Here is a 22412-nt window from a genome sequence, read left to right as displayed (position 1 = left end):
ATAGATTTAAGACTAATTAAGCCAGGCTGAAAGGATACTCCATTGTTGAATATGATAAGAAATTTGTATTTCCTTCATTGGGTTGATGGTCTTGTTTCTTGTGTAGTTGAAGACTCCAGCTCCAGAAAAGTAAAAACTCAACTCTTCCAAAACATAGGTGAATTTTTGTTGGTAACTTAACCATGATTCATGAACTGACTGAATCTTACTTGAAAGGCCTGAAAGTATGATCAGGCCTGGGCTGTCTCTAATTACAGAACTAAAGTGTATACAGATTATTTATGGTTGTACATATAGAATTTCCTGTCTTCTGAGTGCAGCTTTCATCTGTATAGTTTACTTCAATAATGGGCAATTAGTCTCCTGAAAGCACTTACAGTTTAAAAATGCCAGAAATATTCTTTGAGCTGGGTTTTTTGTAGGCTGAGATGCCACATCCAGCTTAGTACATTTCTGTCTCTTAAGTCATTATCAAAATCCAACATATTTAGTTTTTAATCCAAAGTACATCTTCAACTGAACATAGAAATTTCTGAGTTTTTTTGTTTTACTAAAATATTAGCATAGAAAATAGTTTTGCCTCTTTCTTCCTCAGCTAGAGAGCCTGATGGAAAGCATGAAGGTGAGAATGGTGAGCCCAAGAATAAACAAAGACCATGAGAAGCTGAAGGCAATATCCATCTGAGAGATCCACACATTTTTGAGGTGTTAGTCTGTTTTTAAGAGTGCTTAAGCTTATGTAGTGGAAATATGGGTTAACCCAGTAAGTTAATGACTTCAAAACTAGTTTTACTCTTTACATGTGTAAGAGACAATATCTATAGCAAAACAACAAATTTGTCTAGTCAGGGATGATCAGTTAATTATCTGTTGACTCCATTTGGGAGGTTCAGCCTATTGTCAATATTGTATCACTTTTACGGGTTAAGGGCTATTACAGTTTTGCCTTGGCACAGTGCTTGCGTGCAGATTAGAATGCTCTTGGGGAAGGAGTCTGTTTGAAGGGGCAGAAAGGGGAGTTCACTGTGCTGCTTGTAAATTTAACAGCTTTTTCTCTTCTCGGTAACGGTTCGTGTCAAGTAATGTCCTCCAGTATGTTTCTAACAGCAGGAGCCAATGAAGGATCTCTAGAAGGTGTGGTGAAGAGCTGTGTACATTAAGGAACTGCATTATTTTGAGAGGGACTGTTGTGGGTTATCTGTAAAGAAGAATCTATCTGTACTAATCACACTAGGCTGCTCAATCGTGAGATACGGATTCTATCAGGCTGAGGAGGTTTCAGTCACGTTTCAGATGAGTAACCAGTGCAGGTTCTAGGATGTTGTTTAAACTGATGATAGCCTTTCCAGTTTTTTTTTTTTTTAAGGGATACAGCAGAAAAACTGAGGAATGCCCTTCTGTTTAAGCTGCACAACTGTGCAGAAAGTATTGTTTCATTAGATCTGAAATAAATCAGTGATACATGCCCAGGAGGAGGGTGATTTTGGAGTTGGAGACCCAGAATGCATATACTAAGGCTGAAAGCAGAAATATCCTGAGGAGAGGGATGATGTTTTTTGCAGCTTTGATCAGCACAAATTTTTGGTCCACACTGCAAAATTTCACCAGTGTAAGAAGCCAGAGGGTTAGATCATTATTTACGCAGTGTAATGGATGATATTCTGCTCTGTTTTCATGAAAAAGTTACATTCTACAGGTAGTAAAACACATCTTCCTATTCAAAGTCCTGGTTAAGCAAGAGCATACTTTGTTTCCACTGTTCCACTGTGTTAATGGAAATTTTTTGTTCTGTGCTTTCTCAGAGAAATTAAGCATTTTTCTTTGAAGTTCAGCTGAGTGGCCAGCGCTCTGTGTAACTTTTGCTCATCACCAACATCTGAGTTCTCTTCAGTAGCCAACATGGCTAATGTTTGCCATATTTCCTTAGTGGATCCTTTATCCTCAGCTAATGAAGCAATGGGTCAGCAGTATATTTCAGTCATTTCACTGTCTGTGGTGATTGAAGCTTGCTAGTGTTTTTGTTTGTTTGATTTAACTAAGTTCTGTAAAAGGAACATATGCGTCAGGCAAGTTGATATCAAAGCAGTAACTTCTGTTCTAGGAAGAGAAAGTAGCAAGACTTGTGAATTTTTGTAGCTATTCAGAAAGTTCTTGCCCAAATTCCAGGCCACATTCCCAGTCTAGGTCGGTTCTGTCTCCTCAGCCTTCTCTCCTGTACCACCACAGATGCTGTCATTAAGCATAATTGTCACCTTGCAGTGTTACAAGCTCTTAAACTTGAAGAGATAACACTAGACCTTGCACCTGACTTGCAATTTCATGGAAATCAGTAGCAGACTGAACAAGAAAAGAGCTTGATTAGCTCATAGTAACACATTCTGCAGAGGAGATGTGTTGTAGTGGTCTTTACTAGGTGGCAATTGCTAAGCACTGAGGGCAGCACGTCCATCTGTGTCTCACTGCTGTGGTCCAGACAAGATATGATAAAAATGTGAGCAACGTGAGTCATGTCAGGAGTCACCCATGTTACAGTCCAATCCTGTGTTTCTAGGAAACGTGAAAAACATTATTTGCTACTAGAGGGAAAGTTAGTTTCAGGAAGGAAACCTGGACTGGGTATCCAAAAAGGTAACCAAAGGAGATGATGTAGTGCCTGCTCTTTCAGTTTCATTTGGGGGAGTCTGAGCAGGGAAATTTTAAAACTTTTCTTTACCTGCTTCCAAATCATTAGGCTCTCATTATAACTTTTCAGAGAAGAGCTGTACTTTTTTTCCCCTCTTGTGAGGAAACCAGTACTATGGAAAAAACAGTACTATTGCTTTATGAAAAGCAATGCTCCACAAGTTATTTTACATTTTTGAATGTCCAAAAAATTTGAATAAAGTCACTATTGTGTATGTTGAGGTTGTTCCAAAAGGAAAAGAGGAAGTTGTCATGTTGCTGGTGCTGAAAGGATACTGCTAAGATTCTGTTAGTATGTTATAAATAACTGTGTAAATACTGCTACCCAAAAATAAATATCTGATTTTTACAGCTGTAAGTTCACCAGACAGTATTTGTTAGAGAACATCAGATATTGTATCATTTTCTGCTCTTACTATGAAGAAACTGAATGCAGGTTCAGTGATATTTAGTGTCTTCTCTGTTCTACTTTGAGGAAGGAATTCAGACATCATATTCCCAGCCAAAATTACATTCTCAGCCAATGTAGTTTTTTTTATAGGATTTGATAAATGGAAGATACTAGTAAAAACAGGGGGGGATCATCTGCAGTGAAAGCAGCAGTGCCTTCTTGATTACAGTTGTATCAGCTCTGGAATTTGTGTTTGAAAGAGATAAGGGAAAGTAAGTTCACAGGAATTTGTATATGATATAAAGGAAGCAACAATAGAAAAAAAACAGCACAAGAAAAATCAAATAATTTCTTTTACTAGACTGACATTAATTAGTAATAAATATGAATTTCTCTACTGGAGAGTCAGCATGATATTAGGTGATGATGCAAACACATACTGACCACTTAGACAAAATCAGCAGCAGCAATGGTAGTCTCCATGGAGACAGAAAAGCTAATAACAGATCAGTTATGTAAAAGATAAATTTTTTTTTTGCCTTTAAAAGAAAGGACTTTCTGTCTGACAGTTTGATCAGTTTTGAACCTCTCTTTGTCTTTGAACTAAGAATGCATTGCATTGGTACTCTTTCTTATATCACCTCCTCCTCCACATTTCTTTATCAAGACCCTGTCTGGCAGACTATTAAATGTACTTATAAAGCACAATTCACTATTGTGTTTCAGATAATCTATTAAAAGTCTCGGAACAGTTTCTAATGTGGAGAGAAGGTTCTCTCTTTGGGCTGTAATCATACATTTGTAGAAAAGGTGAAAGTCTCAGAGCTTACAAAGTAGGGAACCTGAAAATAACTACTTAAATCCATCTGGAAGCATGCTGAACATTTGAAGTTATTCATGCCATAACTGAATACAGCATATTTGTGCTTTGCAAGAGTATTTTGCTAGAAACAAGTAAATTAAGTGAAAAACCTGTGTCCACAGCTTTGGACTCTTGGCAGGAGTGCACTGCCTATGACTTAAGAGATAGCATTTCCAATGCACAAAGTAATTCTGAGATTATTATTTCATTGCAAAGTACTTGACTGGATGGTGCCATGTGATGCTGATAGGACTGTTTAATGACACAACTTCACCCTGTTCCCACCTATTTGGACAAATTACATTTCAGTAGAGCCTCATTTCTGGTTGATGCTATATGACAACAGTGCAATCCTGGAAATCAGAATTATTTCCTTTATCAGATAATAAAGGACAGGCCTGCCTCTAAATAGAGGCAAATTAGGCACAGTGTTTATGGTGGAGCAAAGCAGACAGAGCACTTCATGTAATCAGGAACTCTGAAAAGTCAGATTGTCAGCTAGTGTTACCATTACCTTCAATTAATGGGTGAATGAGGTGTTGCGGTGTGCTAAAGGAGGGACAGAGAGCTTCGGAAATTACTTCACTTACCCTTTATATTCCAACAAATGCCTATTGCTTCTTCCTCTTCTCCTTTCCCAATAGCCATTTACCTAAAAGCAATAGCATAGTCCTCACCCAGGTGATAAGGCTTCTTCCTTCCTGGCAGGCTTATATTATCTATCTCAAAGCCTTAAGCTGGCTCTTAATGAAAAGAACATAGCACTCTTGTATCTCAGTTTTATTGACCATGACAGTGTCATTGTTTATCATATTAACAGCAAAGACAAATCATTCTAGCCACAGAATAATTTTATCTTTATTGCTCTGACCAAAATATCAGTTGGATTAGGAAGACCAGGTTTTGAGGTACTGACTTCAAATACTTCAGGCAAAAACTATTACAAATGCAGTTTTCAAAACTTCAGTTACTATTCCTGCACCTGTGTTTGGAAGAGGTTCTAGGCAGGAATTCATATAGATGCAGAGACATCCTGCAGTATAACTAACTACCACAACTCTTCTCTAACCATTTCTAAGTTCACACTTGCATATTTTTATCCACAATTTTGCAGAAGGTTGGTTACTTTTCCTATTTTTTTTATACAGATATATTTTCCCTCCAATCCACTACTGTGGCAGAGGTCCTACCCCAATGCTCCACTAATCCTAAGATCATTATTACCTGAAACTTTGGGTCTTACTCTAGCTAAGATTCTCTCTCCACAGCTAGTATTAAGCAGCTTGGATATGAAAAACAGATGGTGTTGTTGTCATCAAGATGGCCACAGCACTCAAGAGTGCTTCTTTAAAAACTTCAGGGGGCCTCAAGTATCAGAACCTCATTATCTAAAACACCTTCTCTACGTTCTGGTCCCATGTTATTTAAAAAGTCTTCCATACCTTTGCTAAGTTGCAGTCCTGTGATCAGCCCCACACAGCTCTGGCTCTTTCTCCTGCATTGCTTCCTGCCCCTCGCACAGCCACCGTACCCTGTCTGACCCTTGTACAATGTCTTACCTTTTCTGCCCCTTGCACAACCTCCTGTCCTTTCAGCCTCACAGCACAACAACCTGACTCCAGCTGACTCCAGCTGACCGACCACTCTACCAACTAACTCACTCTTTTATCACCCACAGCTGTGAGGGCAAGGCTGATCCCACTCTTTGGTAATTAACACAGCTGCAATATATCAGGGGCAAGAGTGCCTTCAGCACTATGTTCTCCCACAGATGGCTTTAAACAGAACTTTTTAATATCTTTGTAAAAAGAAAAATTTTTGAAATTCTGTTTCAGATATGCCACCGTAATTTGTAATTAATTTGTTGATAAGATAGTTTTATTATTTGGTTTTTATAAATTTAAAAAGGTGATTGGATTGACTCTATTGCATGGAGACTTCAATATGCTGCAATAGTATCCTGCTATAATTGTGCTAGTAAACTAGCATCATACAAGCTCAGAAATATTGAGTATTATGTTCTCTGAAGGTGTGTGGGCTGTTTCAGCATCTGGTAGAGCAGATTCCTTTTTTGGGAGAGAGGAGGACAAACAGTAGCCAGAGAAGAGCTGTGAAGAATGTAGGAAAATGCTTTATCCCTTGGGATCTCCTACATACCACTAATTAGGTGATGTATAACAAATATGGTGTGGATAACTATGGTTTATCATCAGCAAAATTAATGAGTTCTACCTAGGTGACTGCTAGACTATTCTATCTACTCATAGGTATCAGTTAAGGGAAGAACAGTGAAACTAGTCAAACAAAACCACCACAGGTGTTTGGAGCTTGATCATAACAATAATAGAAATAATATTTGTGAAAGGACAGACAAGGACTTAGTGTCTTCATGAAATGAAGTGCACGTACAAACTTTAATTCTATCAGGACTCTTAAGAACAGAGCACAACAGAAATGGGTGCAAGAAGAATGGACAATGTCTCTCTTGCCGGGTATCTCTCAGTTTGAAGGTACTGGCAGCACAGTTTATACTGACAATGATTTTGTGTGGAGTAGCTGTGACTTCAGATGCCATATCAACCTCTTTCTCCAAAAATGGATAATAAAAGACTTTATTTTTTTAAAATTTTAAGTATGCAGTTATAATTTCTGATGTATCTACACACCTACATTTTGTTGTTGTTGTTTTTCTTTATTTTTTCACATTTAAAGGTGTCCAAAGTTAAAATTCTATGAATACACTTATCAACTAGCATAAATAAATGGTCAGTTTTCAATTTTAAGGACACTGACATAAGGAACAAGCAAAGAGTAAACAAGAAAAGTAAAACAGAATGGCCAAACCACATGAGATTGGTATAAACTGAGTAATGTTCTCAAACATCATCATAGTTAAATAAATATTTCAATAACATTTTCTGTCATCTTTTTGATGTGTCAGATGCATACCAGGCAAGCTTCTCTGCAAACTCTGGTCAGCTTCAGAGCTCTGTACTGAGTCCTTGAGTTTGCCTTTGCTGACATGTAAGAGGCAAGAGTGCAACAGCTGAATGTGCAAGTACAGTCTCCATTCAGATACAGTAAAGATTTTGTAAGGTATCTGATAGATGTCTATGATCATCCTCTCCGTAGTCTTGTACTTGAAATCACTATTTGCTTGTGTTATATTGATTTTTTTTTTTTTTTTTTTTTTTTTTTTTAAATTAGCTACAACATTTTTTGTATTCAGGTAACTTGACACTAGAATCTCATTTATTTTCTGCTAATGTTGTTGGTGGTTATTGTGAAGACTGACAGTAGCAGTGCCTTGAGCTCTAATTATCTTGTTTTAGACATTCAAAAATATTTGAAACTACTTTTATAAAAAGGAGTGAATTAATGTTTTCTGCAACATGCAACCTTTCTGATTATAGTTGACAAGTAATTTGCTTAGCTAATGCAAGAAACTCCAATACTTTTGTGTAGCTCTACTCACAATTAGAAGCAAATGAACGTGATGCTCAAGAATGTTCAAATTGTTTTCTTAATGACAAACACCATGTGATGATGGAGTCATTTCAACCCTTTGACTGTGTCATGACTTGACAGACTATTCATCAAAATTGACACTTGGAATAGAGCGCTATTTGGAGAGAAAATTTAATCATTCTTGAACAACCACCTGTGGTATTTCTTTATGAGACTAGACGGCTGCCAATGGCAAAAGGAAAGAGTCTGCCCTCTCCGACCGGGTGGGATATAACAGCTTTATTCTCGAGTCCTGCCCTGCCTGGCTGGACATCTTTCCCAGCGGCTCACCAGTGCCAGAGTGAGCATGACCCCGCCCATGCTGGGGCTTTTTCCCCAGGGGGCAGGGCCCAGAGGCAGGGACAAACCACTGCCCAATCAGGGATACAGTGGGAGGGGAACAGGGTTGGGTTACAGCTGAGTAAGGACAAACCACATGGTTACAAATCCGATGAAACACAATATAAACCAAATTAATGCATTACAACAGCCACCAACATTGTTTTCATGATAAATCAGAGGTACAGTAGGTTCAGAAACTCGTCAAAAAAATCAGCATTTATGGTCTGTACAGGATATGCCAGGAACTTACACATTCTCAGAGTGTACTTCATGTCTGACAACAAAGTCCAGTTGAGAACTTTAATCTAGTTTAATTTTCAAGTTTGACTTTTCTTCCCAGAAGACCTTGTCTCTGTTCAAGTCTCTACTCAAGCCAGCGTAACTTGAAGAATAATTTTCAAAGCATATGCCTGACCAAGATTACTTTGCTATATCTCTGCAAATATTTTTAATGAACTGCTTCTGTGTCAAAAGGAGATGATGCCATGCCTTTTAATTTGGTGACCCAGAAAACTCTGTGATGTTGATGTGACCCAAGGGCTCGTGCATTAAAATTAATCTGTGACAGACATTGCATATTAACATGATACTTGATACCTTGTCATAATAGTTTCAGACTTCATACTTTTCATGCTGTTTCTCATCCTTTCTGGAGAGCAGAGTTCATGGCTGGGAATAGGACCCTTAAAGGAAATGCAAGCGTGCAGCATGAGTGTTGCAAACCAGAACAAAATTACTTTCATTTCTGTAAAATGAAAGGATAATAAAGCATATCTTCTGTAAAAGTGCATACTTCTGATTGCTGAAATTACAGAATGGATATTTCTAAATTTGAATAAATGTCAGCTGTAGATGATTGACCTGTCCGTGCCATTTAAGATGTTTAATGAGACACAGATAAGCAGGATGGTTGTTGCTTGCAAGTTTTCCTTTAACAAGTGTTTATGACATTGTTCTAAAGAGACTTTCAAGTTTCATGCTCTTGAATTAACCTCTAATTCAATTTGCAGTTGCTGTCTTTATTTTCCTACCACTGCCCATCTTGACATCCTCATATGGCTTGGGTTAGAAGGGGCCTTTCTTTTCCCTTTTTTTCAGGATGGATTAGGTAACAAAGGTGAACCTACCCACTTCTAGTAGGAGCAGCACAGAATTGTCCTCCTAATTTGACAGCAGGAACTGAGTTCAGTTCACTGATAAGGCATATAATTAACTCCCTGTAATGAACAACATCACAGTTTGATGCCAGCTCACTGAACGGAACGGGCTCACAGTATGTCAGAGCAACATGAGCTAGTAAGTACACAGGAAAAGGACTAAGTGTGCTTAGATACCTGCACACCCACAGCCTAAAGCCAGTCCTGCGTGCTCAGCCCATGTTCATGGTCAGGGTGACTGTGGCATTAGCTGGGAGTCAGCAGCTCTCAACAGGTGCCTAAGTGTCAGCTTGCTGATCCAAGTGACAGGAGGATTCATGGTGGTGTCTTTACAAGAAGGTTGAAATGGTAGTGGAGAACCCCTTGATACTGACTTCTTGGGATTCCAAATGTTCCATAACTGTGTGCTGGCCTTCTTTCTGCATTGATTTTGTCTGCACAGCCAAGCAGTAGACTGGCATGCTGTGTGGACAAAGACTGAAGGGCATGAGCTGTTGCAACAAGTTCCCATGCAGTGCTCAAGCTTCTTTACCCTGGGGAGGCAACGTGGATCTTGGCCTCTAAGCTTTACTGATGCCCCAGTCTTTGGGAACTCATGATCCTGTAGGATTTGTGGTGAGCATTTAACAAGACAAATCTAGGTGGCTTTCTGTCAGGTTGTTGTATGTTCTTCCATATGAAATTGAAACTTAGCCATTACATAAAGATTGCATTGTAAAAGGCAATTCCAGTGTTCCTTGTTATTTCTGGTGGGTATTTAAAGATACTTAAGAAAACCAGTATGTTAACACATAACAGCAGATTGGAGATTTTATTTTGGGATTGTTAGCTTTATTTATTTTATCAGCAATTCTCTTTTTATAATTAGAAAATATATTATGAAAGAGTTTAAGGACTTCTGTTTATTTTTACCATTGCAGAGGATGTCTGGAGGAGTGTTTTCAAGAAGAAAATCTACAGTTTTGAAAGTTCAAGTCAAAATACAGCTGAGTCACCATATTGTTACTCGATTGTCACATATAAGTCCTTCTGAGAAATGGTGGTTTGGGATACATGAAATACTTTAAAACAACCCCCCAAAATGGTGGTGTCTTAACTATTTGTTTTTGGAAGGGTCTGATGACTCAAAATGGTAGAAACAGCATTCTGATTCCTATTGTGCTCCAGAGTCCATATGCACAGGTGTAGTGGGTGAGATAGATTCGTGGTCATTCCCACCTCAGAGGTAAATTCAGTGTGGGTGCACACACTATCTCATAATCCACAAGTTCAGATTTTGTTTCTTAGCATTCTGTGAACTTCTGAGGGCTGCAACTCAGGTGCTTTATTGGGACCTATTGATTATGATCTTTGTGCAGTAATGATCTATATTCACTTATATGGGACTATCACTCATTTTCTTTTTATGCAAGTGAAATACATTTTCATAATTTAATCTTTGAAGTCACTGTTCCCATGATGTATTATTGTTGTGAACTGTAAATCTATGATACACAAAGATGATATTGGCTTTTAAATGAGAAAATCAGCTTATTTTTGGAATGAAGAGCCTAATAACTTTGAGAATGAAGTGAACAAATCAGGCACTGGAAAGCTGAGATGGCAACATCAAACAGTATAATGAACAGAGCAATCACTCTAGGAACAACAAAAGAACAGATAAGAGTGAAGTTTATCTTTGCCCCAGGGAAGCACTATGAAAAAAAATACAGGATTGCTTGTTTTCATTAGTTTAAAAAACCAAACAAACCTCAAAAACCAGGGGAAAAAACAAACAAACAAACAAACAAACAAAAAAAACCAAAAAAACCCCCCAAAAAACCCACCCACAAACACAACACCAAAACCAAAAAACCAAAACCCCACCTTATCAGAAGCAGGAAAGAAAAATTGGGTTGCTATTTAGATTCAGTTTCCTGAGATCAGAAAAATATATAATGTGTATTAAAGTTAGCACTTAGTGGATTTTTTTCAGCGCATGATTTACTTTTGTTAAAATGATGTGATTGTAACACTGAACTTTCATTAGCAGATTCTGTAGCTATTTGTTATATCTCCACAGCTGTATGTCAGAAGAAACTTTAGGGTTGAAAGACTCTAGAACTTGATGTGTTAGTTAGACTGACTGATGGATTTAATGTCCAAATCACTGAGAATCTGCAAAGTCGTGTACAGTAATGTTTTAATGCAGAAAAACTGTGCAAGGATGAGCTTTAACAAAATTTCTCTAAAACTTCAGAATTCAGACAAATCACTGGTTCGAATTTTCTTGGGTCCAAGGAAGGAAGAGTTTAGACAACCCCCAGAAGGAAAGCCATGTAAATTCACAATATGGTGTACTGCACTTCTGTCTTGCTGGCTGGTGACACATCAGCTCATCTGTCTGAGCTCTGGTGTAGCTTGCAAGTTACAGCAGGTATCTCTGTAGTAGACCATGTCTAAACATCATAATTAAATCAGCACTGCACAGCCAAGCAGGCTCCTAAAAGTGCTCCTCTGGCTATGTTTCAACAGCCATAATTCAGGAGAGTGGTTTTCTCTAAGTTATATTTAATTTAATTTACTTTTATTAATTATTATACAATTAGTGCACAAAGAAATGCTAAGTTCTTGCCTCACGCTTCTCCCAGTTGAAAGGCCTGACCAGTTCTTACCCAAATCAATGAAAGGTTACCACCGGTTTTGATTAAATTTATTTAGAATTTGAAGACAGTGTTTCTGCGATTATTGGAATGAAGAGATGCTAAAATGGAGAGCTGGCAGGCTTCTCAGGCTTCTGAAGGGGTGAGAGGATGAGAGTGCCAAGAGCGTGGGTGAGACACAGCTCTTCGGTGCCAGGATTCATAAGTCCTGTCATCCTTATCAGTGAGTGCCTTGATACTCATCCCACTGCTAATAATGGTTCCTTCCTTGAGTTTTGAAACGTGCCCAGACTGATATTAGATAACTTAATCTTCTGTCTTCATACAGGATAACAACAACCTTTATTATATGACTGCATAGAATTAGTTACAAGAAAAGCACATCTAACTCCTTAGAATCATTCCCAGGATTCTCCTGATTTTGTGCTTCTCCCTCCTTTTGTCTGTAATTTTCACCTTTGGTGCTGGGATCCTCTCTCACTTTATATTGTAATTTATACCATTTCAGCAGACTGAAATGAAGCCTAACTCTCATCTGTGCCTGCAGATGTTGCAGTAAGAGCACACTCTTTCAAATCCTACCTTTAGCCAGTGAGAGCTGAAGATTGCAAGTATATCCAGAACATTATCCATGACTATTTTTATAAATAGAAACAGTGAAATCCATTTTATGAGTTTTCTAATCCCACACTCAGTCATTGTTCATAAATTTTTGAACTGATGAAAAGTCATTTGAATTTATTAAAATATTAATGAGCATTGACAAAGTTAACATGAAAGTGTGTGGAATGTTTCATAAATGAAGAAACACTCATTTATATGTGAATACTATTTTCCCTGTCCAGTGATGTGTCCCTGCTAGAACATGTAAGAACTGCAATTTGTCATCATATCAGGAGATGCAATACTGTTATTTTAACGAGTAACATGAAAGCAAGACTAGCACATATGAATAACATTGTGAGGAGTAAGATGTAAATTTAATAATATAACATAAGCATTGGTAATATTTTTATATAAGTGGTACACTAAGCTATTTTGTTTAGAAAAAAATTAGAAATAATTTTTAACATTGTATATCTGTATTTATATATATTCTTTGGAAAAAGGAAAAAATAGAAGAATGTAGTCAATAAATTTCATTAATATCTTCTTAACTATTCTCAAATTTGAAAAAGATGATCAAAAAACAAAAACAAAAATCCCCAAACAAGCAAACAAACAAACAAACAAAGGAAAAAGAAAAAGAAAAAAAGAATATTACCAGGATTATGAGGTTAAATGGATAGAGCGAGGAAAAATTTTAGGGAGATATTGTTTAAAAATCCCACAATTATAGAAGATATTTTGTTCAAACTAAAAGTTTGGACTAGTAACAAATTGCTACATAAAGAAGGTGGTACTCAGTACTTACTGACATGTTCATGGTAGTCCCAATCCTCTAATTGTTCTTATTGAAGTGAAAGATTCAAGTGATATGGTTGTCACCAGACTTTAGACTTGCTTGTGAATGCTGTTAACAAAAATTTTCATTTTCATTGATGTTTATGTTCCTCTCTTCATATGAACTTTTGCCAACTTCATATTGTAAGTAAAGTAGTTTACTTTAGTAAAATCTTCTAGTAAAAATCTTCTTTTATTTCCTCTCTCCTGAGCTGAGTGTTGAGTTAGGTCTCTAGATGGTAGAAAAAAAGCAGAGGGCAGTGCAGAAGCTCCTTTTCTGAAAGGTGTGTAAGCATTTACAAGACTGACCTTTTCTTCATTTGTGAAAATTTAGTTATCCTTTTATTTATCCTTCTTTGCTGGTCACCAACGGGGCTCAGAGGAAAAAAACTTCAAAATTTTACATTTCTCTGACTCTTTCTAGCTGATTAAAAGTACTTAATATTATTCAGGTAATTAGAAAAGCCTCAACAAAAGCAAACACCATCTCCTGTCTCCCCTTCAAACCAAGCAGGCAGGCAAAGCAAAGCTAAGCATTATACCTTTCTGCATTTGGCAGAAAACCTAAAGCCTCATGACCTCATCTTCACTTCAAATTCCGTTCTTGCTGACATAGATGGTAGATGACACTTGTGAATACTTCTGAAAATTAGACCATGTGTTAGTACCAAAATTTGAGTTGGATGAAAAGAAGCTTTTAATGTGTTAAGTATTCTCTAAGAAATTGTCAAGCTTTTTTCTTTTTCCTTTTTTTTTTTTTTTTCTTTTTCTTTCTTGAGTGTTTCTTTTGTCTTGCATGCCCCCTTTGGAGAAGGTGCATGCTCTTTCTCTTGGAACTAGCGGTGCAGCTGCACGATCTCATACTGGAAATTCTGGGCTCAAATAATTCCTACCCACTTACCCACTGACCTAGGAGTAAGGGTGAATAATCCTCAGTTTTTACTATTTATAGACATCTATTTTTGTATCAATAATTAAACACTGACTAAAGCTAGAAACCAGGACAGGGAATTACAATATCCCACAGACAGTAGGAGACCTCACTTTCTCACTGTCTTTGGCTGAAACATTTTCATTTTAGTATTACAGGCACCAAAGTCCAGAGGGTACCACAATTAATAGGCATATGGGCACACCAGATTCATATTCCCACCCCAGTGAAGTTTATTAGTTATACAAGGTGGAACAGGTCACCCCACCCACAATGACTACTCACTGGACTGTAAGTACATGCCCATGGGCCTTGAAGATTAATTGAACAGTTTGTAGCCTGTGTTGCACAAATTTTCATATTCAGGGGGAGTAGTTTAATTTTTATCATAATGGTTGTACAGGGTAATTTTCTCCAACCCTGCTGTGGACACAGCTGGAAAAAAAACCTCAACAAAATGGAATTCATATTTTTGCAGAGTTTCATTTTCATCACATTGGCTTCTTTCTGGAACAATTTCTTCTTGAAAATGTTTCTGAAAGCCCTGGATACTTACTGGTGTGAATCCTGCATGAACTGAAATCATACTGGAGGGTAGGCTGGGTTTTTTAGAAGTCTCCCTGGGCAAAGGAGAGGGATTTACATCTCTGTCAATTTTGTGGCTAACATAGTAATAACAGATGCATTTTTGACTAAGGAGCACTCAGTGAAGATCTGGCAGGTGGTGAGAAGTGACATTAACTATAATTGCTTTGTGCTCACCTTGTGCTGCCCCTCAGGTTTTGGGAAGCCTCCATCTGCTGCTCCCCACATTACGGAAGGCTTGTTACCTCCTTGGGGCAGTGCTCACCTTTCCATGATATGTATGCATTTGCATTACACCAAAGAACTAAGCCAGCCCCAATGGTGGCTTTTACATGCATCTGCAAGATAAATAATTCAGCCCCAACAGTAAAAAGTATCTTCTGCTGGGACTGTTAGCTGGTGACATGAGAAATCTCATTACAGCAATGCCATGGGAGCTGTTCTGTTCTGCCTCTGCTTCTTTTCTCCCTCCAGTTTGTGAGGAGCACAGCTTGTCTCAGATTTGCAAAGTGTGTCAGTGATTTGCTGATATTTGTACAATGGGCCAGGGACAAAACATGAGAAATAAAAAGTAGGTTTCTCTCATCCCAAGGTATTGCCTTTACAGTATATCTCGCTCCTCATCACTTCTCTCTTTTTCCCTCCATTAGTAACTCTTTCCCTCATGCAGTTTAGCTCAGCTGACCTTTTTTCTCTCCTGTTTCTTGGGGATATGACAGCTATTAAAACTGAAACAGAAGCACAGAAATATCTGAACTCCCTCTGTTTTGACATAGTATTTTAAAATCACAGGATTTTGAAAAGTGAATAGACTGTTCTTTTTCTGTACAAAGGTATATTTTCTCCTTTCAGGTATGACTTGCATTGTAGACAAGCTGGCTTACGCTATGGAGTGGTTTCTGATTCTATGTTTGCAATTTTATAATTTCTCTGCTTCCTTCAGGTTTTGCTTTAAGTTTTTAATTTTTGAGCCCTAACATTTTTTTCTCCAGGTTTCTCTGTCATGTAAAAATAATAAGAATATTCATCCCTCTGTACCTTAGTTGCTGTTGTGCCTTTCAGGTGGGTTTGGTGAGGAAATCAACACGCTGAATGATATGGTCAAAAAAGACAAGCCTCTGCCTTACAGATAAGCTTGTCAGTAGACAGACTCATGACTAAAACCCAACTCCCTTCAAAAATGGACTTTTAATCAGGGCAGAGGCCAAACTTTCTTCTAATTTTTTTCCCTTTTCTTTATTACAGGATTTGTTTCTCTCAAAACTCTCTCTTAGGCCCAGAATTTCACACTGTTGGGAGGCTAACAGGCAGAACTTGTAAGAACTTGAATCATGTGGGAATTTTTACCTAAATTTTAACCTCAGAATTTCAGTTTAAAATACTTTGAAGTTCTCTTAGCCTGTTCACTCTTTTCCAGCTGAACATGACTTTGCTGCCTGGCTAACACCTGACTTAGAGATGCTTTGTTCATAGGAGATGGTTTTGATATGTTAAATACAGTATTGAATATCTGACCTGAAATCTTCTGTGTTGTTGGTCTTTGCCATGCAATGTTTGTATCAGTCAGCATAATAAACAAGGATAAAAAATGATGTAGAACAGAGTTGTATTAACTGAAAATCTATTTCTGCTAGGATTCGTTATTTTATTTTACTGACCATGTGCAAAGTCAGATACTGTGGGGACAATACAATCAAGATGTCTAACACCATACGATTCTGGGATTAAGTTCTTCTTGGAAATAATGTACAGCTTCCATTTAAGTGTCAGGAATTGCCAAATAGTGACAAGTAGACTTAGATAAGAATTAGAGAAGCAGGAAAGCATGTTTTAGAGTTGTTGTTTTTTTTTTATGCAAGAGACCACATTATCTTTGTAATCAAAACTGTGAAGCCATACTCATTTGTTATGTGAAGACAGGTTTATTTTTGTTCTGTCACTTTGAATGATAGATGTAAATTGGATGCAGTCTGATATCTTGATTTTTCTTTGTACATGAAAAGGAAAATTAAAATTTTAATATAATTTGCATGATGAGTAATAAAGTGACATGGGAAGCAGAGACCAAAGTACTGTCATATGAAAGGAAATTTTATTTAGTCAGGTTATGATCTAATTTTTCATCTAATCAATAATGGCATAATCCCTGCAGACAGGCAAAAACCTAAAGTATAAAAGAAATTTCTTATACACAAAGATCTCTTTTGACCATATGATCAAAACCTACGAGTCATGATTTGGTCAATGCATGTATTCAAAATCAAACCAGGTTTATTTTACCGTTGTAAACATTTAGACACAAATGGGTATATGTGAACGGGGCCATTGTTGCCAGAGACTGGACCATACTGGGAGAGCCTGGAGGTCACGGCTGCATTGTCTGGGCCTGTTCTGCCTGCAGATGACATTTGGCTGAAAGGATATCCATGTGAGCAATGAGGAGTGCCCACACAGAGCATAACAGCTACTTAAACTGTGAAAAATGTTTTTATGACTTCGCAATCCACTTGCTACGATGAGTGGATGGGGAAGGCAGAAGGGAAAATTATGAATTTCAAATTTTTGTCCCCTTGGACGTCCAAGCTTCCTATAGCAAGGTGTATCCTCTCTCCCTGTCCCTGGCCTCTTCTACCTTTTTCTTGTCACCTTCATGAGAATGATTTTTACAATCATCTGGCTAAAAGTGGAGGAAGGGGCAGTTGCCTGTGGAGTAACCTCAGCTGCATGCAAGGGCCAGGGCCAGGGCCAACCTTCTGCCTGCCCTGGCTGTGTCCTACACCTACTTGGCCATGGTGGAGACTCATCTTCTGCTCCGTGCAGCCAGGTGCCTGCCTTTGTAAACAATTTTGAGACTGGTCTTGTCTTCTACTGAGTTTATATGTAAATTTTCTGTATGAGATTGTGGATATTGGGCAGTTTATCCTGTCCTTAGCATTAGCCTCTGGCTGCCAGCTCAAGGAGCTAATTATCATGGTGATTGAGTTTTTCTTAATTGTCACTGTATATGTTAGCAGATGAATGAAATTTGTAACCTGTGGTATTCAAAATCTAAATGAAGACACAGGAAGGCGGGAGGTACTGCAAGGAGTGACGAAGAATGTATCACGAGATTTAGTGTGTGCTATTTATTTGCCTATTTGGGGCATTGTGGAAAAATAATTCTTCAGGAGAGATGCGCTACGAAAAGACTAGTAAATCAGTGTGATATGTAAGGTGCAATGAACAAGAGAAACTGACAAAGCAGGAGAGAAACTTGTTGAGGCTTATTTCATTGGCAGGGTTTATTAGTGAAGGGGAGGTAGAGGGTGAAATATGATGGACTCTGATATTCATCCTGTAATTTAGTGTGTGCATTGCTCTGTTTTTCTTTTCCCCACATTATGCATAATTCAAATATTCTATTCCTTGCTGATAGGAATCCAGATTTATAACAGTTTTAATTTCTGATATACTCCTTGTGCGTGCTATGTTTATATATTATGTCCATGTATTATGCCATTATAAAAAGCCCTTTTCTCTCAAAGCCTGCATGTATGTTGTTTGTAACGTGTATGCCAAACATCTCTTGATATAACTACAAAATAGGGTTTCCAGCTCCTGACTAAATGTATCTGGTGCATTCTCCCACTTAATGCATGAAAGTTCAGCATTCAGATTGATTGCCTTGTATGACCTTGAAAGCTTTAAATGGCCAAGTAAGCATTTACTGCAAGATCATCTGGTAATGGGTGGAAATTGGCTGAATGACCTTTTCTAGCATTTGTTGGTTAACTAGCTCTATTTAACGTTGGGAGGATGAGTAAAACAATATTCTATTATTGATATGCAGATTATCACGCATTAGTGTACAGTTTTGTTTCCTCTTCTTCCTGCAGTTCTTAGGGTCCCATTTTACTTATTTCTTAGAGCAGTAGGGAGTATCTGCTATGACTTAATTGGAGGGACCATTTGAATGGCATCCATGTTCTTAAAGCTGAGAGGTAATCTTGAGTGTGTCACGGGAACTGGGGAAGTTATTGAAAGGCCTTCAGGTGGGTGCATATTATTTTAGTACATGTGCTGCAGCCCTCCCTGAAAGACTATTTCAAATACAGGTAGAAAAATACTAATTTTTCATGATCTCATGGGATAATTACTGGAATTTGTTCAGTACCTAGTTTAAAAGGAGAAAATAGACTTTTTAACATAACCATTGTAAATGAAATGAAGTATGTATGAAGTTCAAAAACTCAAATATATTATTACTCTGACAGACTCAGGAATCCTGATGGGATTCAGTACAACTATATGCAATTTCAGGAATTTAAAATATTGAATGTAAAACTACAAAGACATAAAGGAATGATTTGTATAAGCTGTCAGTCAGAGAAGAAATACATGTTGTACAATTTTTTCCATTTGTCATAACTGAAGGCAAAGAGAAGAGATGTCAAGGCACAGTTTTGGAAATGTGGTTTATTTTAAGGGCAAGATAAATGAGTTATGAACCACGTGGTTGGTAATGAAAAAGAGAATCTTTCACTGCAAAGCCCTTCATTTAAATCTCAGTCCAGGTTACTGTTGTCACCTGAAGACTGCTGGGATTCTTTTTATCCTGACGATAAAAACAGTGTGAGGTACTTTAAACCTCAGGAAGATAAAGTGGATAGATGTAAAGACTTTGTTGCTCTCTGATGTCCTGCAGTAAGCTAAAACTCTTTGTGCATCACAGTGTTACCTTTCTGATACGCATTCTGTTTGTCCAGACATTTTTTATGTCTGGATTTCAACATCATAATCTTTATAATGGTCACAGTGAGACCAGAGGTCATCAATAAATGTGAATTATTAGTACCACGAGAGAGACTATATATCCAGTACCTATCTCAGGCCATTTAGAGCCAAACACTTTGTAATACAGACTTTGTTCTTTTCCTTTCTCAGGCATGGCATATAGAAGAATATTATGAGCAGAGATCATGTTTCTTTTCTTCCATCTAAGGTTTGATTTCATGAACTTGAAGATTTTCAAAAGTCCAGCTAAATGAAGAAAGCCAAAGCTCTGTTAATTTAATCTACAATTAAAACTTTAAGTTTCCTAAGAATGTTTCTGTCCTAATGATCTGCTGCTTTAGGCATCTTGCTGTATTCTGTTTTCTTTACATTTTATACTGGAAACTTTAACAAATTAGAAAGGCATCAAATATCTAAAGCCTGTAAGGCACTGCAAAGTCCAAAATGCTCTATTCCATAGGTGTGACATTACACTGTGTTTATCTGTAGTCAGAATAGCTGTTTTGTTATAGTTCAGTCAAGTCCTTCACAGAAGTCAAAATAAACTTTGGAATATACTCTACCATCCCAGTCTTCCATTCTTTGGATAATGCATGTTGGACTCAAAAAAACAGAGTAAGAAAGAGATTTACTGCATTCTGTAATGAATGACTGAAAATGGTTGAACTGGAATTACACCTTGGAAAAGCTCTAAATCCCTCCGCTCATTTGGCTCTTGCTGTTTCTGTATCTTGCTGAGCTGTTTGTATGAGGTGAAATATTTTTATTTAACTGAAGAGGAGAGTAAGTCAACCTAAGGTTATAAGACTTCCATTTGGGCCTGAAGGAAATTCATTAATGTCCACAGCATGTGGTCCTCTCATGCTAGGACTGCCACCTGTCATCAGCTTAGCCTGAAAGCTTTGACTAGCAGAAATGTGTGGGAGGGTATGTATATCAGCTGCAGAATAAAGAGAGTATTACTGTCCCAAGGGAAGAAGTGGAGGATATTTGAATAAAAATGCCTTTTAAGTTTCCCTCCAGGAAGTATCCAGTTAAAACATTTTTAGAATTTTGTGGCTTTTTATTTTCCTTATCTGCAATCTATTCCTGTGCTGAGTCTTTGGGCTAAGTTGCCTGGAGTTCAGAAAACAGAAAAAAGTAGTAGGTTAAAGTGTGTAAAGGCTTAATAATGACAAATGAAGAAGAATTAAACAGGATTGTAGTAAGACCCACCAACCTGGAGAAGTCCCCTATTAATAAAACAGAAGACCAAAGGGTTCAGTAAACAAATCAAAATATGTGTCCTGTGCCATTACTAATAACACTCTGCTTGAAGGATGTGATTTTGTAATAGAAAGTATTGTTAATAAAGAAGGCCCTTTACATCCATCGGGATTTTTTTTTTTTTCCTTAATAACCATGGTGCCAGTTGGCCTGGGATTTCCTAGGTAATATTCTGCATTTCTAATGAAGTGGTATGTTGAAGCTACTGTAGGGATATGCACATTCAGGTTTTTGTTGCTGTTGTTTTTTCAATTACTCTTTTTAATGTAAAAGGTTAAATATTTGACTTGACTGAATCTCCTGTGAGCCCACAGTGGAAGTTCCAGCACATTTCTTTCTGGAAATTGATACAGGGAAGCTCTTATCTCAGCAGTAGCTGCTGGATTGCACACATGGGGGTGTAGCGCATGGGAGAGGATGCTGGGGGTGTCTCGGCACAGGGCTTTGCAGGAGTGAGGTCCTTTCTACCCATTTCATGGAAGGTTCAGCTGCTAGGCCAGACCCTCAGCTGGTGTTGTTGAGAGTATTGTTCCAGTCAGATTGTGAAGGTACAATGACAGGTGCCAGCAGAGGTTTCTTTCACCCTCACCATCCATGTGGGTGTCAGCAGAGGGCTGATGGACCTGCAGTTTGCTGCTGGCACATCCAGGCCATTACTGCTGAGAGCTGAGGGTACTGAAGTGGTTCTCAGAGCTGTCTCAGTGCATCAGCCACAGCATTTATCCTCTGTGCTGCCAGGTAGTGTCCCACAAAATGACTTGCCTTGTCACTCTTCAAGATGCAAATGGATGTGTTCTGCTCCTTTAGCACAGGTCCTGACTAGGGATATTGGAAACTTCCACAGAAACTCGGTTGCAGTCGGGGGTTGCAGGCCTGCCGAAATTGGACTGTATGAGCTGTACCACTATCAGTAGACTTTCCTACCAACAGTAGTAGAATTTGATTTGAAATTAAATTGAGATTAAAAACTTTGTATCTTGTTGAAAGTCATATTTAAGCCTCTGTGATGGGTGACTGTTTTTAGCATATTGACCATTTGTGTGTTTGAGAGCTCCTGTCTGCCGATTTCATCACTGCCTGGGGAGAAAGGAGCTGATCATATGTGAGAACTGAAAAAAAGGCAGACACAGTCCGTTCTTTCGTTGCTTGAAAAGGTTATTCTCATAATTTCTAGTTCACTGGAAAATTATTTGGAAGGAAAAAAGGCTCAAATTGGATTAAATACAAATTCTGAATGAATATGTGTTTTGTAAAAAAAGCAATTCTGCATTTTTGGCCAGCTTTTTTTCTGAGTAGATACCTCTTATTCATTATATGTACTCACTTGAATTTCATATTTTTTTGTACATTGCAGGTAAAAGCCAAAACCTTGGTTGAGTTAATTGGCTTCAGTGACGTTACTGAAGGTGCAAATCAAAGCATATTGTGTGTACTTGAGAACTTCTATTTAAATCATTCATTCACTCTACTGAATAGTGCAGTTCAAGCAGAAAAAGAGGAGAAAGCTGCTGTTTTCTACTGCACAGGGTTGTTTTTTGGTTTTGGTTTTGGTGGATTTTTTTTTTTTTTTTTTTTTTTTTTTTTTTTTTTTTTTTTTTTTTTTTTTTGAGAGAGAGAGAGAGAGTATGAACTGGTTGTTAATCTCTGACACAAATATCTGAATATTTAAAAAGAAGAAAAAGTTGTTTAGCTGCTTCTCTGATTAAGCTTTTTTTTAACTGTAATTTTTCTGTCCTGTTTAATTGCACATTTTCTTGCAAAGAAATTTACTTTTGAGCTTCTGTCATATGGCATAGAAGAAAGAGCATGAGAGTTTATTAACTTTACAACA

At 37.7% G+C, this 22412-nt stretch overlaps 1 protein-coding gene and 1 long non-coding RNA gene across 5 annotated transcripts in view; one reads left to right on the top strand and one right to left on the bottom strand.

The window, feature by feature from the left end:
• NKAIN3 (sodium/potassium transporting ATPase interacting 3) overlaps positions 1 to 22412 on the top strand; it is a 346346-nt gene that overhangs the window by 87331 nt on the left and 236603 nt on the right. The window lies entirely within an intron of this gene.
• LOC120754453 (uncharacterized) lies at positions 1160 to 5568 on the bottom strand. 2 transcript variants are annotated; one of them, XR_005701446.2, is made up of 3 exons: positions 5495 to 5568; positions 4526 to 4587; positions 1160 to 2547 (listed from the first exon to the last, which is right to left on the bottom strand). It is a non-coding gene; the product is annotated as an uncharacterized LOC120754453 (long non-coding RNA). The 2 variants fall into 2 exon arrangements; XR_005701444.2 differs by having other exon boundaries at positions 5378 to 5552.

This window comes from Hirundo rustica, chromosome 1 (assembly GCF_015227805.2).
Source record: "Hirundo rustica isolate bHirRus1 chromosome 1, bHirRus1.pri.v3, whole genome shotgun sequence".
NCBI lineage: Eukaryota > Metazoa > Chordata > Aves > Passeriformes > Hirundinidae > Hirundo > Hirundo rustica.
This window is presented reverse-complemented; position numbering and strand designations above follow the sequence as displayed.